The following is a 14,871-nucleotide window of genomic DNA, read 5'->3' on the forward strand; positions in this document are numbered from 1 at the left end:
GTTGCTGTTATTGTTGTTGCTGCTGCTGCTGTTGGATAGAAACGAGAGAGAAACTGAGAAAGGAGGGGAAGACAGAGAGAAGTAGACAAAGACACCTGTAGACCTGCTTCACCACTTGGGAAGCGACTCTCCTGCAAGTGGGGAGCCAGCCGGGGCTCCAGCTGGGAGCTTAAGCCAGGATCCTTGCACTCCACAAGGTCCTTGTGCTACCACCCAGCCCCCATCAATGGTTTTTATTTAAGCAGGGAAATGAAAACATTTTGATTTTGCAAAGGCCTGTGGAGGGTTCCAGCTGTTGCTCTAGAATAAGATGGAAGCTTGAGTCTTGAGCTAGAAAAGGCTAAATCTCTTGCCAAAGATGATTCTGACCTTTTCTTTACAGGGTACAAATGAGAGATCCTGGAGGCCATGGGCTGAGGGTGGTAGCCTAGTACCAGGAAATAGCATTGTTAGGACAAGAGGGCCTAAAGTCTTCACAATAATGAGTGTGAACTGGTCTAAATTCAAGAGAGCCATCTGGCTTAGCATATGTTCCAGGAGGGCTGCCCTCTGCATAATCTCTTCTGCCCAGTGAGGGGAGGACAGACTGGTGGTGGACTGATGGAGGCAAGAAAGGCCTGCAGAGCTGAGGCAGTGACCACGTACAGTCCTGGTTGGATGGGACCTCCCATGCTCACGAGGGGCACCCCTGAGAGAGGACAAGGCCCTTCTGCAGCCATCTCAGCCTCTTCCTTGCCTACCATATTGCCAGTCAATATACATTTGGACTTGCTGTTCATCACAGGAGCTCCTTGACACAGTTCATGCCTGGCCATCTTTCATTCACAGGGCCTCCCTGGGAGAGGTGTTGCAGATAGGTCTGCAGAGGAGTCAGGCAAGCAGTCCCCACTTGGATCAGGATGGAAAGCGTTAAGAGTCAGAGTCACAATGGCTCAGAGGGCACTCAGTGGTAAACTCTATGAAGAGTTTTCCTATTTGGGTCTTCCTAGCATGTGTTTATCAATCATTAGTTCTTTCTGCAGCAGGTCACATCTTTTTGGTAGAGTCCAGTAATTTGTGACTGAGGTAGGGACTTCCCACTTTGCCTGCCGCAACTCTTTTGTTCCAGTTATCCAGAGCCACCTTCTCCTGAGCACCCAGGAGAGATCGTAGTCAGCTCTCTGTGTGGGCAAATTCATCCTATGTGTCTTCATATAAGAAATAAGCCAGATTCAAAGGAGGTCTCGAAACTTTACATCAGGCTCAACCTGATGCTGTTGACTGGCTACGAAAGAAGGGCAAACGCTAGAAGAAGAAGTCAGAAACAGAATAATAATAATAATGGGACAATCTCACTCTCAGGCAGAAGTTGAAAAACAAGATCAGAAGAGAAAGCACAAGTAGAACCGGAACTGGAGTTGGTGTATTGCACCAAAGTAAAAGACTCTGGGGGGGGGGGGGGGGCAGGGAGGGAGAGTGCAGATCCAAAAAAAATGACAGAGAACCTAGTGGGGGTTGTATTGTTATGTGGAAAACTGAGCAATTTTACACATGTACAAACTATCGTATTCACTGTTGAATGTAAAACATTAATCCCACAATAAAGAAATTTAAAAAGAAGAAATATTTCTTAAGTAGCCAGCCAGTAGTGCACCTGGCTAAGCACTCACATTACACTTCATAAAAACAGGTTCAAGACCCTGCCCCCCCCCCCACAGCTGCAGGGGGAAATCTTCATGAGTAGTGAAGCAGGGCTGGAGGTGTCTGTCTTTCTCCTTCTCTATCTCCTCCTCCCCCTCTCAATTTCTCTGTCTCTATCCAATAACAAATAAATAAAATTTTAAATATATATTTCTTTCCTCCTTCAAACGCGTGTATGTTTTTTGATTCCTCTACATCTAAAACCACATTTCTTCCACAGATCACACTCACCAACCTTTGCAGGGCCGCTTTCTCCTGGTGAACAGCGTTCATCCTCTCCACCTCTTCCCTCAGCTCTTGGAATTCTCCCACTCATCCCACTCTGGAGAACCGCAGAGCCTCACAGTAAATTCATAACTTGTTGAATTTCACCTTCCAGTTAGAGTTGGTGAACAACATGGCTCTCAGTTTACACTGTGCAAATTTGAGATCCTCTTCAAGAACTGACATCACAGTTTGTGGTGGAGAAACATACATTCTCTGCTTCCTTTGACTTTTCATGTTGTGATTAAGGTCTCTTCGTATTTCTCCACTTGCTGATTCATCTGCCTCATTTCCTCCTATATTGGCACCCGCTCCATCAAATCCACACTCGAACTCACTCAATCCTGCCATGCAGTCAGCACAAGCATTAATATTGTCCTCTGTGTAAGAATCACTTCCAAATCCTCTTGAAACTTATGAAGTGATTTGATCTGCTCACTCTGCTGAAAATGAGGTTTACTCCAGTGTTTGATTTGCTGCTGCAACTGCTTGATTTTACCCTACGGTTGTCTTGCAGCATCAGCACAAATCCTAGCTTTACCTTCTTTGCTTGAGGCTTTTTTCCTATGTTTCTTCACATTTTCTTGAAAACACAACCATCTTCTGTGACATCCCACATCCCCCTTCCTGACCCTCCCTCTGCTCGGATCAGGATGGAGAGCGTGAGAGTCGCAGTGGCTCAGAGGGCAGCTCAGTGGTCTCTATGAAGAGTTTTCCTATTTGGGTCTTTTCCTATTTGGGTCTTTCTGGCATGTGTTCATCAATCGTTAGTTCTTTCTGCAGCGATGGTCATGTCACTTTCATTCATTTGGTATCTTCTTGGTTTTTGATGAGAAGTATTTTCCACAAGTAAAATGAGAAGTGGAAAATGCCACAGGAAGCAGCCACCAGCATGGGCAACCATGGGAGGAACCCACAAATCTCAGGACCAGACTTGAAGACATAGATCAATACAACCTCTAGCAGCCTCAGGAGAACCAGGCATAATGAGAGCATGAACCCCGGGAATTTCACGTCCCTGCCAGCAGTGCAAACCAAAGCATTATCACTTAAAACAAGTTCATAGTGAGGGCTCAGGGGCAGAGGCCATTCTTCCCAGGGCACGTGCCCTCTCTTCCACAGCTTCTTCCTTCACACAAGTACCTCCTCAAGGATCTCAAGAATTACCTTTGTCTTCACAGCCTCCCCCTCCTGGACAACACATACCAAATAATCATCAAAAGTAATGCCAGTCACAGTTAAGCAATAAGCAGCTAGAGGCTGGGGAAAGAGAACAGGATATGGTGTTGGGGAGGGAGCAAATAAATTCTTTTCTGCTTTCTCTGGCTTGAGTTCACTTCCACTGGGACAAACAGTAGTGACCATGAAAAATGCCAGTAGCTATCAGAGAAGAATTTAAGGCAAAGAATATTGGTCAACTTGCCTGGAGTCATTTTATAATTCTAAAACTGGTACTAAAAACACAAGCCAAATAGCATTCAACCCTGTGCATTAAATAACACTATATCAAAAATACTTAGCATAATCATGGCTAAGAACTAAAACAATAGGGAGTTGGCGGTAGCGCAGCGGTTAAGCGCAAGGACCCACATAAGGATCCCGGTTTGAGTCCCCAGCTCCCCACCTGCAGGGGAGTCGCTTCACGGGCGGTGAAGCAGGTCTGCAGGTGTCTGTCTTTCTCTTCCCCTCTCTGTCTTCCCATCCTCTCTCCATTTCTCTTTTAAAATTTTTTTACAAATTATTTTTATCTGTGATTCATAGTGGGTTATAAGGTTGTATGATCACAGGGTATCGTGAGCAATGCAGCTATGAACATAGGTGTGCATGTGTGCCTTTGAATGAGTGTTTTCATGTCCTCTTGATAAATAAGAGTGGTACTGCTGGATCATAAGATAATTCCACTCCTATTTTTTTAAGGATTCTCCATACAAAGGACCTACCCTAGTCTGAATTCCCACCAACAGTATAACAGAATGCAGTTGAAGCTATATCGTTGGGGGGAAGAGTAGACATTATAATGGTTATGCAAGGAGACTCTCATGCCTGAGGCACTGAAGTCCAAGGTTCAGTCCCCATAAGCCAGAGCTTATCAGTGCCCTGGTTAAAAAAAAAAAAAAAAAAAGGAAGGAAGGAAGGAAGGAAGGAAGGAAGGAAGGAAGGAAACGAAAAGAGAGAGAACAAAACTGTACTATTAGTTCTGCATATTGGGGAATTAATACTGACATAGAGTTTGGTGTTGAAGAGGTATTTCTTTAGAGATGTAGTTGTATATATGGATAATTCATGAATCAGGTAGCTTCTGATCAAACAAGGAAAAAGATACTACAAATAAATTTGCTTTTTTTGTTGTGGTGGAAGTGGGGCTTCAGGCATGTCAGTTTCACACCTGCAAGGCTACTTTGTTCATTCAAGTAGAGACAAAGAGAGCAAGAGACATGACAGCACCAAAACTTCAACTGTTACTATAGTACCTCACATGTATTTCTAGACTCAGACTGGGGTCAAGCATAAAGCAACACAGTCTCCTTAACTGTTAAGCCATCTCTCTGGTCCCCAATCTGCTCTTTGTTTTATGCAGAGCAGGGAATCATTCCAGGAATTCATGCATGCAAGACATGTGCTCAACCACCAAACCATCTCCCCAGGTGTGAAGCAGGTCTGCAGGTGTGTATCTTTCTCTCCCCCTCTCTGTCTTCCCCTCCTCTCTCCATTTCTCTCTGTCCTATCCAACAACATCAATAACAAGTACAACAATAAAAAACAACAAGGGCAACAAAAGGGAATAAATAAATATTTTTTTTTAAAAGGATTGAACCTGGGACTTGGAGACCTCAGGCATGAAAGTTTGTTTGCATAACCATTATGCTTTCTCCCCAGCCAAAATCTTACCTTATTATCTTGTAAACCACTCTTTCTATGTTTTATTTTTTATTAGTGATTTAATATTGATTTACAAGAGTATAAGGGATGTAATTGTAATAGCCGTGTGATTCTACACAGTTCTGAACACCAGAGTTCTGTGTCCCATTCCCTCCATGGGAAACTTCCCTATTCTTTATCTCTCTGGGAGTAATGGACTAAAATTCTTTTGGGGATGCAAAAGGTGGGAGTTCTGGCTTCTGTAATTGTTTCTCCACAGGCCATGGGTGTTGGCAGGTTGATCCATACTCCCAACCTGTTCTTATCTTTCCCTAGTTGGGTAGAGCTCTGGGGAGGTGAGTTTCCAGGACACATCAGTGAGGTCATCTGCCCAGAGAGGTTAGGATGGAATCATAGTAGTGTCAGCAACTTGATTAGAGGACAAGGGAGGCTGACAGCTCAGGCTTGGCACTACTGAATCACTAACAACAAAAAAATAACTATGTATAGATTTTGAAAACATCTTTTTATATTTTCACCTGTTTTTCCCTTATTTAGAATGTCTTTTTCCTCCTTTTTACCTACAAAGTTCCTATAGGCCAACTCACCTGCTGCTTCCACGTGAAATCTTCCCAGATGCTCCTAAGCAAATTTCTTACTTTCTTTGTTCATCTAGCTCATTGTTGACTTGTATACCTCACAAAAAGCCCATGTCTCCAACTTCAGCCAGAGAAGTCTTTTCAGATGAAATTAATTCTTTAAAACAGTTCTCCCTTTCCCTTTCAAAGGCACAGAATGCATTCTGTGCATTCCTGAACATGATTAGAATGAAAGAAAAGCAACTAAAAGCTTTTACAAGATGCCTTTTCATCACTGCATGGCAGAGAATACAATCAGTTCTTGTTAGTCTTTAGACAGCCCATTTTTGCCTCCTGGGATCTATAGTTTTCAGTTCTTGTCGCTGTTATAAACCATGACACAGCATGCTACTCACAAAAGAAAATTATATTTTTCTAAGGAGAGACTGAGGTTATCTTTGTGAGGGCAATGACTCCAGTTTGTGAAGGCCTGTTTACTGAGGCCAAAGTCATAAAGCAATCTTCCCAAGCATCTTGAGGGCCATCGATTACCAGCGTGTTCAGACCATGTGTAAAAATCTGCAAGATGACTTACATGGTGGAGAAACGGCATCTGAAAACCCCATCAATGACTAGGAAGCAAGGAAGGAAATGGAAGTGGTCAGATGAAAGCCAGCCCCTTGAGTGGGTTCTCTGAGTGCTAATATCCCCGTAAGAAGGCATGACCCTGCAACTGTCCAAAAGAAGGATGAGAATGGCTGGTTTACTCTGAGATGCTGTGTATCTCAATTTCTCAAATGGTTCAATTTCTTCTTCGCTATTGTGTTGGTCTATCTATCTCCATAAACTGCATACAGATTACACTTAAAGTTGACATTTTTCTTTGTTTTGGTTCTGTCCAAATGGAACTGCTCAAACCTTGCAAGCTTACACAAATATTGTCTTGCCATTCTCCCACCCCTCAGAACCTCTATCATCACTTTAAAAAAAAAAAAAGAAAATATATATCTTGGTCAGAAGATATGCTAGAAGATCAGTAAAATAGCTCACTTGGATAGCCTGTTGCTTTGCTATGTGTGTGGCCCAGCCTTGAGCCCAGCCCCCATTATAGAAGGAAACTTTGGTGATATGGTTTCTCTCTCTCTCTCTCTCCTGTCTATCTATCTGTCATGCTGCGACGCGGAGGAGAGAGAGAGAGGAGATCCGGAGTGGAGAGGGAACACAATTCTTTATTTGCGAGGACACCTCAGATTTGGGTGAAAGCGCAGTGGTTCGAGCTATGTGGAGCTCGCCAAAATGGCCACCCGCCCCCCATGTGCCGCACCTTTCTGTCACCGAGGCAAAAAGCGGGCAAGAGAACGAGGGGTGGGAGAGGAATGGCTTTATAGGACAAAACCGGGAGTGACGAGCCTGGACAGGATTGGTTGGGAAAGGCACTCGAGAATGTCCCAATTCTCGTGGGAACTGACAATAGCCTGAGGGGACAACGTGGCAGATATGACTGCATCTGCACAATTTCCCAGCATCTATCTATCTAGATATCTATCTCTATCTCCCACCTCTCCCTTTCTCTCTCTCTCTCTCTCTCTCTCTCTCTCTCTCTCTCTCTCAAAATTGAAAAACCTTAAGACATGGTATATTTTAATGTACTTCAAAAAGACTGAGGAAAGCCTTAAATAAAGTTCAAACATCTCTCCTAAAAGGGGGCTCATCCAGACTAGCATCAATAACAGAAGGCTCTGGTTTCATGGGATGGGGTTCAGCAGTAGTAGCCTATGGTCATCCACACTATTCACTGTCTTTTGATGCTGCATATATCTAGGTTGAAACTGGATCGCAAAGCATGAGTAGACTCTGGCCCCAGAACATAGGGGTTGTTGCTGGAGCTCTAGAGATTTCTTCTAGGATTCAAGGAACTTACTGAGAAATAATCACTCCTATGTAAAGTTTCATAGTATGATCAGTCATTAAGACAAAATATCCCATAGACATTTCACTATCAGATCTTATTTCAAACCCAACAAATACAAGATGACAGGGAAACAAGTCCAACTTCTACTTGTGGTTAATGAGGGAAATTGCAGCAGGCCACCAAATTTAACTCCCATTCCCTCAGCACATAAGAGGTACTAAGCCTGGAGGCTAAATGGCATTGGCACCTCTAACCTAACTGGCAAAGTAGCATCAAAATTGACTATGTGGATATGTTTCAGTGTCTCTTGTGGTGGTTGATCTCGTGTGTCAACTTGACATGGCTAAAGGATGCCCAGGACTAATAAAACAATGGTTCTGAAGGTGTCTGTGAGGCAGTAGATTAAATAAAAACATTAACTCCCTAATAAAGAAAATTTTTAAAAAGTGCAGCAAGCAAGTAGAAAGACCTAAAAAAGACACTTTTTAATTAAGTACCATAAAGTATGGTACTTAATCAAGTAGTTTCTATATAACCCTCCTCACCTATTTCCTATTTCACTTCCCTCAGTCAATCCAAGACTAGCCTTGTCAGACAAGGTAAGGACTACGAAAGCTTGGTAAGGGCAAGAGATAGGCATACTTTAATGATGGCCCTTTTGGTCACTACTAGGCCACTCCATCATCCAGGGCCCTATTCAGGGAATTCTAGGATTCCCACATAGATATGATGGGCCTAGACCTCTAACAAATCCCTCTCTCCACTGTCACTGGTCATCTCCATCAGGAACAGCATAGTGGACCCTCTTGTGGGCATCTACATGAGCTTTCCCTCAATGTGGGTCAACATTGGTAGGGACTGCCACATTCTCTGAAGGGAGACTGGGTCAACATACTCTGACACTTGAGGAAGATGGATCCTACAATGAATGCAGCCTAGAATGTTCCTAGCTATGACCAGGAAATGTGAGCTCAGACCTACACAGATGCAGAGGTTATACAGGCTCCTGTGCTGAGGTTTACAGTTAATGATACTTATATACTTTTCCCATATTTATGAGCTACTCTCTGCCCTGATCCAGCTTTCTAGTCCCATTTCTCTGACACTATCTCCCCAGACAATACCTTTAGCCCACCTACATGTTAGCTGTCAGGCTCAGGCAAAAATTAGTAAAGTCCTGGGCCCCTTGGAATATACCTAAAACAGACTTCCTAGCTTTTTCCAAAATGGACACCCAAATCTCATCTGCTATATTCTTACCTTTAGGTTCACGATTAGTCAACAATCGTGAATTGTTCTGCTTTGTATCTTAGTGCTTTTTCAGCCACCAAGTTGCAGATGCTACCATGACACCAGCCTGACTTCCCTGGGCAGACAACCTTACCAATGTGTCCTGGAATCCGACCTCCCCAGACCCCTTCCCTGCTAGGGAAAGAGAGAGCCAGGCTGGGAGTATGGATCAACTTACCAACACCCATGTCCAGCAGAGAAGCAATCACAGAAGCCAGACCTTCCACTTTCTGCACCCCATAAAGATCTTTGGTCCATACTCCCAAAGGGATACAAAATAGGAAAGCTTCCAATGGAGGGGATGGGATACAGAGCTCTGGTGGTAGGAATTGTGCAGAATTGTACCCCTCTTATCCTATAGTCTTATTGATCACTATTATCAGTAGAAAGAAAGAAAGAGAGAGAGAGAGAAAGGAGGGAAGGAAGGAAGGAAGGAAGGAAGGAAGGAAGGAAGGAAAGAAGGAAGGAAGTCTACATGAGTAAATTAGTCCAAAAGTCTCCTTTTAGTTTGATTGGAGTATTCTGAGTATTAAATGGTGAGTATGTGTCAGTGATGAGAAGTGTGGAGAATGGGCAGTCCAAACAGAGGAAATGGCAAAAGTAGAAGCAAAGGCAAGAAAAGAGTTGTGTGCACCAGGAACTATGAAAATTTCCATTCTGGGCAGACAGTGTGTGAGGCAGGGAGGGAAGGAGATGAAACCAGCAATGGATTTTCATCAATGTGGAGGGCCTTGCCCTGGAATGGCATGTCAGTGATCTTGGATTCTACCCACGAAGATCTGGAGAAAGATTTTGAGGCCTAATTATTAGCATAATTTGTCAAACTGATCTCCCAAACAAATAAAACACACATTTTTTTTAGAATGAGTTTTTGATAATAAATAACCCAGCTCCTCTCTATAATTTTAGAAAAAGCAGTTAACCTCTCTAAGGCTCATTTTCTCCATCTTCAGAAATGAAGACCATCCTATCTTCCAAGGTTTCATGAGAGCTAAATGAGACAAAAAGTTCAAGTGTTACAGACTCAGAACTCAAAATAGCACAGACACTAAGACTCTAGCCCATCATGGCTGCTGCCAACTCTGGAAATGTTATATAGTCAAACGGCCTTCATACAACAGATTAGTAATAGAGAATCTACTTTTCACTATTTTCCCATGTTGACTTTTTTAAAAAATAAAGTGAAATCATCCTCTTCCATCATTTCATCTGTAGGTCCTATGTCCTTGCTAGAATCGGGCATCATCAATGACTTGCAGAATATAGGGGCTGACTGAAGAGAAAAGTTATATTTAATTGAGGACAATCAATGAGTAGAAAGAGGGCACCAAGTTCACAGACACTATCATTCTGACCAATCTCATTTCCTTATCCTTCCCCAGGGTCTTCCATCATCATATCACACCCGCCAGTTCCTCAACAGTCTTAATTATAGGCACAGTCATTTGTCCTCAAATATCACAGCTCTGTAAAATCTATACATCAATAAATAAACCTCAAACACTGATTTCCACACTTCTACAGAGTCCATTGCTTCTGTTATTGAAGCAAATGTGGTCATTCTTCACCTTTGAGGGAGAACTTCAAGGTCTCCAAGAAGCTGGAAGGTTCCCGTAAAGTCAGAATAAAGAATGCCATGATTTTAGGACTTGAAGTTGTGCCTCAAAAAAAGAAAAATCACACTTTCATATTAGCTTACATGGTAAAGTATAGCAAAGCAGGCTTCTAGGGTCAAATAGAGACAGATAACCAATTCTCTATTTCAAAACAGACAAAAATTTTATACCAACCATCCTTTTTTTATCTGTTTTTCCTGCAGAAAATATTAATCTGGGTCAAGACACATGTTTGGTACTTAAAGGGGAAGTGGAGAAAAATGAAATGCCATCTACCTGAAAGATTAGCAGAGAAGGCAAATATTTGTTTTAAAAAATCAGCATATGAACATTCCATTAAACTTGATCCCATTAAATTCTTCTTCCCATCGACTTCTAGCAGAAACTGCTAGTTCTCCCTGCAGTAGATCATGGATATAATTTGACTTTATCCATATCCACATACACATCTATTTTTATAACCAATTTTTATTCACATCTATGGTCCTGCCTTCACTGCCTTTCTAAGTCACACCTTCACCTTTTCCTACTTCCAAGTGTCCTTCACTTTCCTCTTCTCTCTCTGATAAGCAAAATGATGCCTGACTTTCTCTGATTTCTAGATTTGCTTCATATCACAATAACCACATGAGTTACTTTACCACTCTGACTTTGAGCTTCTTGCTTTAGCATTTGGGTATTTTCAGTTGTCACTTTAGTCTTCAGAAACATTTTAAATGTTTTGTTTGTTTGTTTGTCTTTTATTGCCACCAGGGTTATCACTGTGGTTCGGTTCCTGCATGACAAATCTACCACTCCTGGTGGCCGTTTCTTTTTTCTTTATTTGATATGACAGAGAGAACTTGAGAAGGAAGGGGGATCAAAGGGACAGAGACATCCTCTTGTAAAGCTTCCACCCTGCAGGTGGGGACCAGGGGCTCAAACCCTAGTCTTTGCACATGGTAACATGTGCACTCAACTAGGTGTGCCACTATCCACCCCCTAAAATGTTCTTTCATGCTAATTCATCACATGTTTTCATAAACAGCAGTAGGAAAGGCAGACATCTCATTTTATCTCAATTTGCTCCATTTGTGACTCTATAATCCTGAAACCAATATTTATACCTTCAATCTTAACTGTGCAAGTTGTAAGAACTTATATTCATTCTTGGTCTTTTAGTGATAGAATCTGGATAGAGTTGTGAATTCACTCTGGGGTACAAATATTTGAGAGGGAAATTGACAGCACATCTGAAAGAGACCAAGCATGAAGAGGAATCAGGAAACACTGCAGTGACAGTAAGGGGTGATCGATGAAAGGCTGCTCAACCGAAAGAAGAGGTGATTCAGCGGAAGGGGAGCAATGTCACCGAATACTATTTAAAGGGTCGTCCTGTAGACAGAAAATGAACCCGTTTTCATTTCATAGTTCCAGAAAACAGATCCAAGCTGATGTAGTAGGAAGAGAGTGGGGACTCTGATGAGCACACTCTGACAAGATTCATTATAGAATAACCTTGGACGAATCACTTCATGCCCTCTGGCCCCTAAGACTCTCAGGGTCTTGTCTAGAATATGAGAAGCTGAACTCTCACGGATTCTGGGCTGCTCAGCTCTAACAGGTTTGGGCTCATTTCTCACCAGAGGTAACAGGCAGGGCTTTCCTAGCAATGAGTCAGTGGGTACTCTTTTTTTTTTAATCTTTATTTATTTATTGGATAGAGACAGCCAGAGCTTGAAAAGGAAAGGAGAAGTAGAGTGAGAGAGAGACAGAGAGACACCGGCAATACTGCTTCACCACTTGCAAAGCTTTCCCCCTGCAGGTAACTGGGGGCTCGAACCCAGGTCCTTGAACATTTTAACATGTGTGCTCAACCAGGTGGGCAGCTACCTACCCATTCCCTGACTTGGTACTCTTGGCGAATTATCTTGATATCCTTTATTTCCTTCTTACTCAAAATAATATGGTCTTCGCAAAGCGCCAGGACCAGCATAAGGATCCCGGTTCTAGCCCCCAACTCCCCACCTGTAGGGAAGTAGCTTCACAGGTGGTGAAGCAGGTCTGCAGGTGTCTGTCTTTCCTCCTCTCTGTCTTCCCATCCTCTCTCTGTCCTATCCAACAATAACGACATCAATAATAACTATAACAATAAAACGACAAGGGCAACCAAAGGGAATAAATAAATATATTTTAAAATTATAATGTGGTTTTTTTTGTTTATTTTCTTCCACTACACCAAAACTATAGGCCTAATCTCCATAACCTCCTTCTGGGAGGGTCAGAAATTGTTTAAGTATACCTGACTGGTAAAATGGTGTGTGTGGGGGGAAGATTATAGTCTTGAGTGTCAGTACCACGCCTAACTTTCTTTTAGCCAGTTCTGTGTCCTTGGGCATCAACTATTAATCTAAATATCATTTCTTCTTCAATAAAATAAAAGAATACGTATCTTGACGATATCTCATTACTAAACTGTTTAAATCCTAGGTAAAACTCTCTGACACTCAATCAGCGTTCAATAAATGCCTTTAAATTCAAAACCAAATGTTCTGTATTAATGAGAGATGGGGTGATTCCAAGGACTACAGGATGCATTTAATTCTTCCAACATGTTGCACCTTCAAACCTTCATATAAAAAGGTACTTTCTATCACCATAACAATTTGCATACAATCCAAATATTAGTGATTAATTATTTCTACACCAGGATACAGTTATCTGAATCACTCCACCACTAAACACCTCTAGAAAATCATCTTTCCCTTCAATTGTTAAACCATGGATAATCAAATCCCAGTCTCATAAAGGTTTGATTTTGTAGAAACAATTGTTATCCCTCTTGGTAGCCCATGATTCTTCCAACTTATCTCTGGCCTTCTTCATTATCTGTGAGCACAGAGGGATTCTGGCATCTATCACACCAGAGCTGTACTTTCTAAGCTGACATCGACATATCTATCTCCTGACATCTGAGAGGATCTTAACTTGGTAAACAACACAGCCAGATTCATTAAAAGTTTCTGACTCACAGCAACTTCATGGAGACTTCCACCGTTTTCCTGATGAGATTTCTTTCTCAGGCTCCTTTGTCTTGAAGGTTTTGATTCAAAAAAGCTCTTCTTGTCTCTTAAAATAGAAATTAGAATCATTTACACCCCTAAATATAGAAAAGGGACTTTAACAGACTCATGAGGAATAGAATGAAATGCTGAAGATAAATCAGTTGAACTAGCATAGTATAGCAATGAAAAGATGGATCTGAACTTGGGTTCTAAAATTGGACCCCATTCCACCCCAGGTTCTACCACTTGCTAGCTGCATGACTTTCAACAAGCTGAAAAATACCTAAATCCATTTCCAGTATAATGGGGAGAAAACACTTATGTATGTACAGCAGGAGGATAAGAGAACTGTTGTCTCTCCTACAGTGGCAGAAAGTACACAAAAGTCTGTATCTGAAGCATCAAGAATGAATTAGAGAAAGAAAAGAAGAAAGAGAGAAGGAAAGAGAGAAATAGGGGGCAGGGTGGTAGCACAGCTGGTTAACTGCACATGACAAAAGAGAGAAATAAAGGATAGAGGGAGGGAAGCATGGAGGGAGGGAAGGAGGGAGGGAGAGAAGGAGGGAGGGAAGGAGGGAGGGAGGGAGGGAGGGAGGGAGGGAAAGAGGGAGGGAGGGAAAGAGGGAGAGCTAGTGGTTCCTCAATTATAAGAGGCACGGATGCACAGAAATCTGCTGTTGTAGGGTTGGTTGCTGCTGTTTGCCACCAAGGTTACCACTAGAGCTCTGTGCTTGCACGATGAATCCACTACTCCTGGTAGCCCTTTTTTTTTTCCTTTTTAATTTTCTTTTATTTTATCTGATAAGGTAGAGAGAAATTGAGAGAGGAAGGGAAGATAGAGGAGAGAGAAAAAGTGACACCTGCAGCATTGCCTCACCACTTGTGAAGCTTTCCCTGCCCCCCACACACACTAGCGAATCAGAAGTTGGAATCCATCCAAGTCCTTGTACACATAATATGTAATATGAGCACTCAACCAGGTTCACCACCACCAACCCCTTTTTATATCTTATTACCCTTCTACTGAAATGCTTAAAATCAAAAATTTTATTTATTATATCAATACCCTATCCATAGCTTGGTGAGAACAACAGTGGTTACAAAAGGAAATGGAAGAAAGAGCAATCTAGTGGTGGGTATGATGACAGACAAACACACATGTGTGCAAAAGATGCATCCTTACAGTTCCACAGTTCTGCAAATGACTGTTAAATCACTAATGATAAAAATTATAACAGGGAGTCAGGCAGTAGCACAGTGGGTTAAGCTCACGGACCAGCCTAAGGATCCCGGTTCAAGCCCCTGGCTCCCCACCTGCAGGGGAGTCGCTTCACAAGCCATGAAGCAGGTCTCCAGGTATCTATCTTTCTCTCCCCCTCTCTGTCTTCCCGTCCTCTCTCCATTTCTCTCTGTCCTATCCAACAACGACGACATCAATAACAACAACAATAAAAGAAAAACAAGGGCAACAAAGGGGAAAATAAATAAATATAAAGAAATTATAACAAAAAATACCTTAGCCTATCATTTCATGAATGAGATGGAACAAAGACGCCAGAATTGATGTAACCCCATGATAGAAGCAGTTGTCCTGTCCCAACAGGTAATACTTTATGAGCACTTACTCT

Source organism: Erinaceus europaeus, chromosome 17 (genome assembly GCF_950295315.1).
Source record: "Erinaceus europaeus chromosome 17, mEriEur2.1, whole genome shotgun sequence".
Taxonomy (NCBI): Eukaryota; Metazoa; Chordata; class Mammalia; order Eulipotyphla; family Erinaceidae; genus Erinaceus; species Erinaceus europaeus.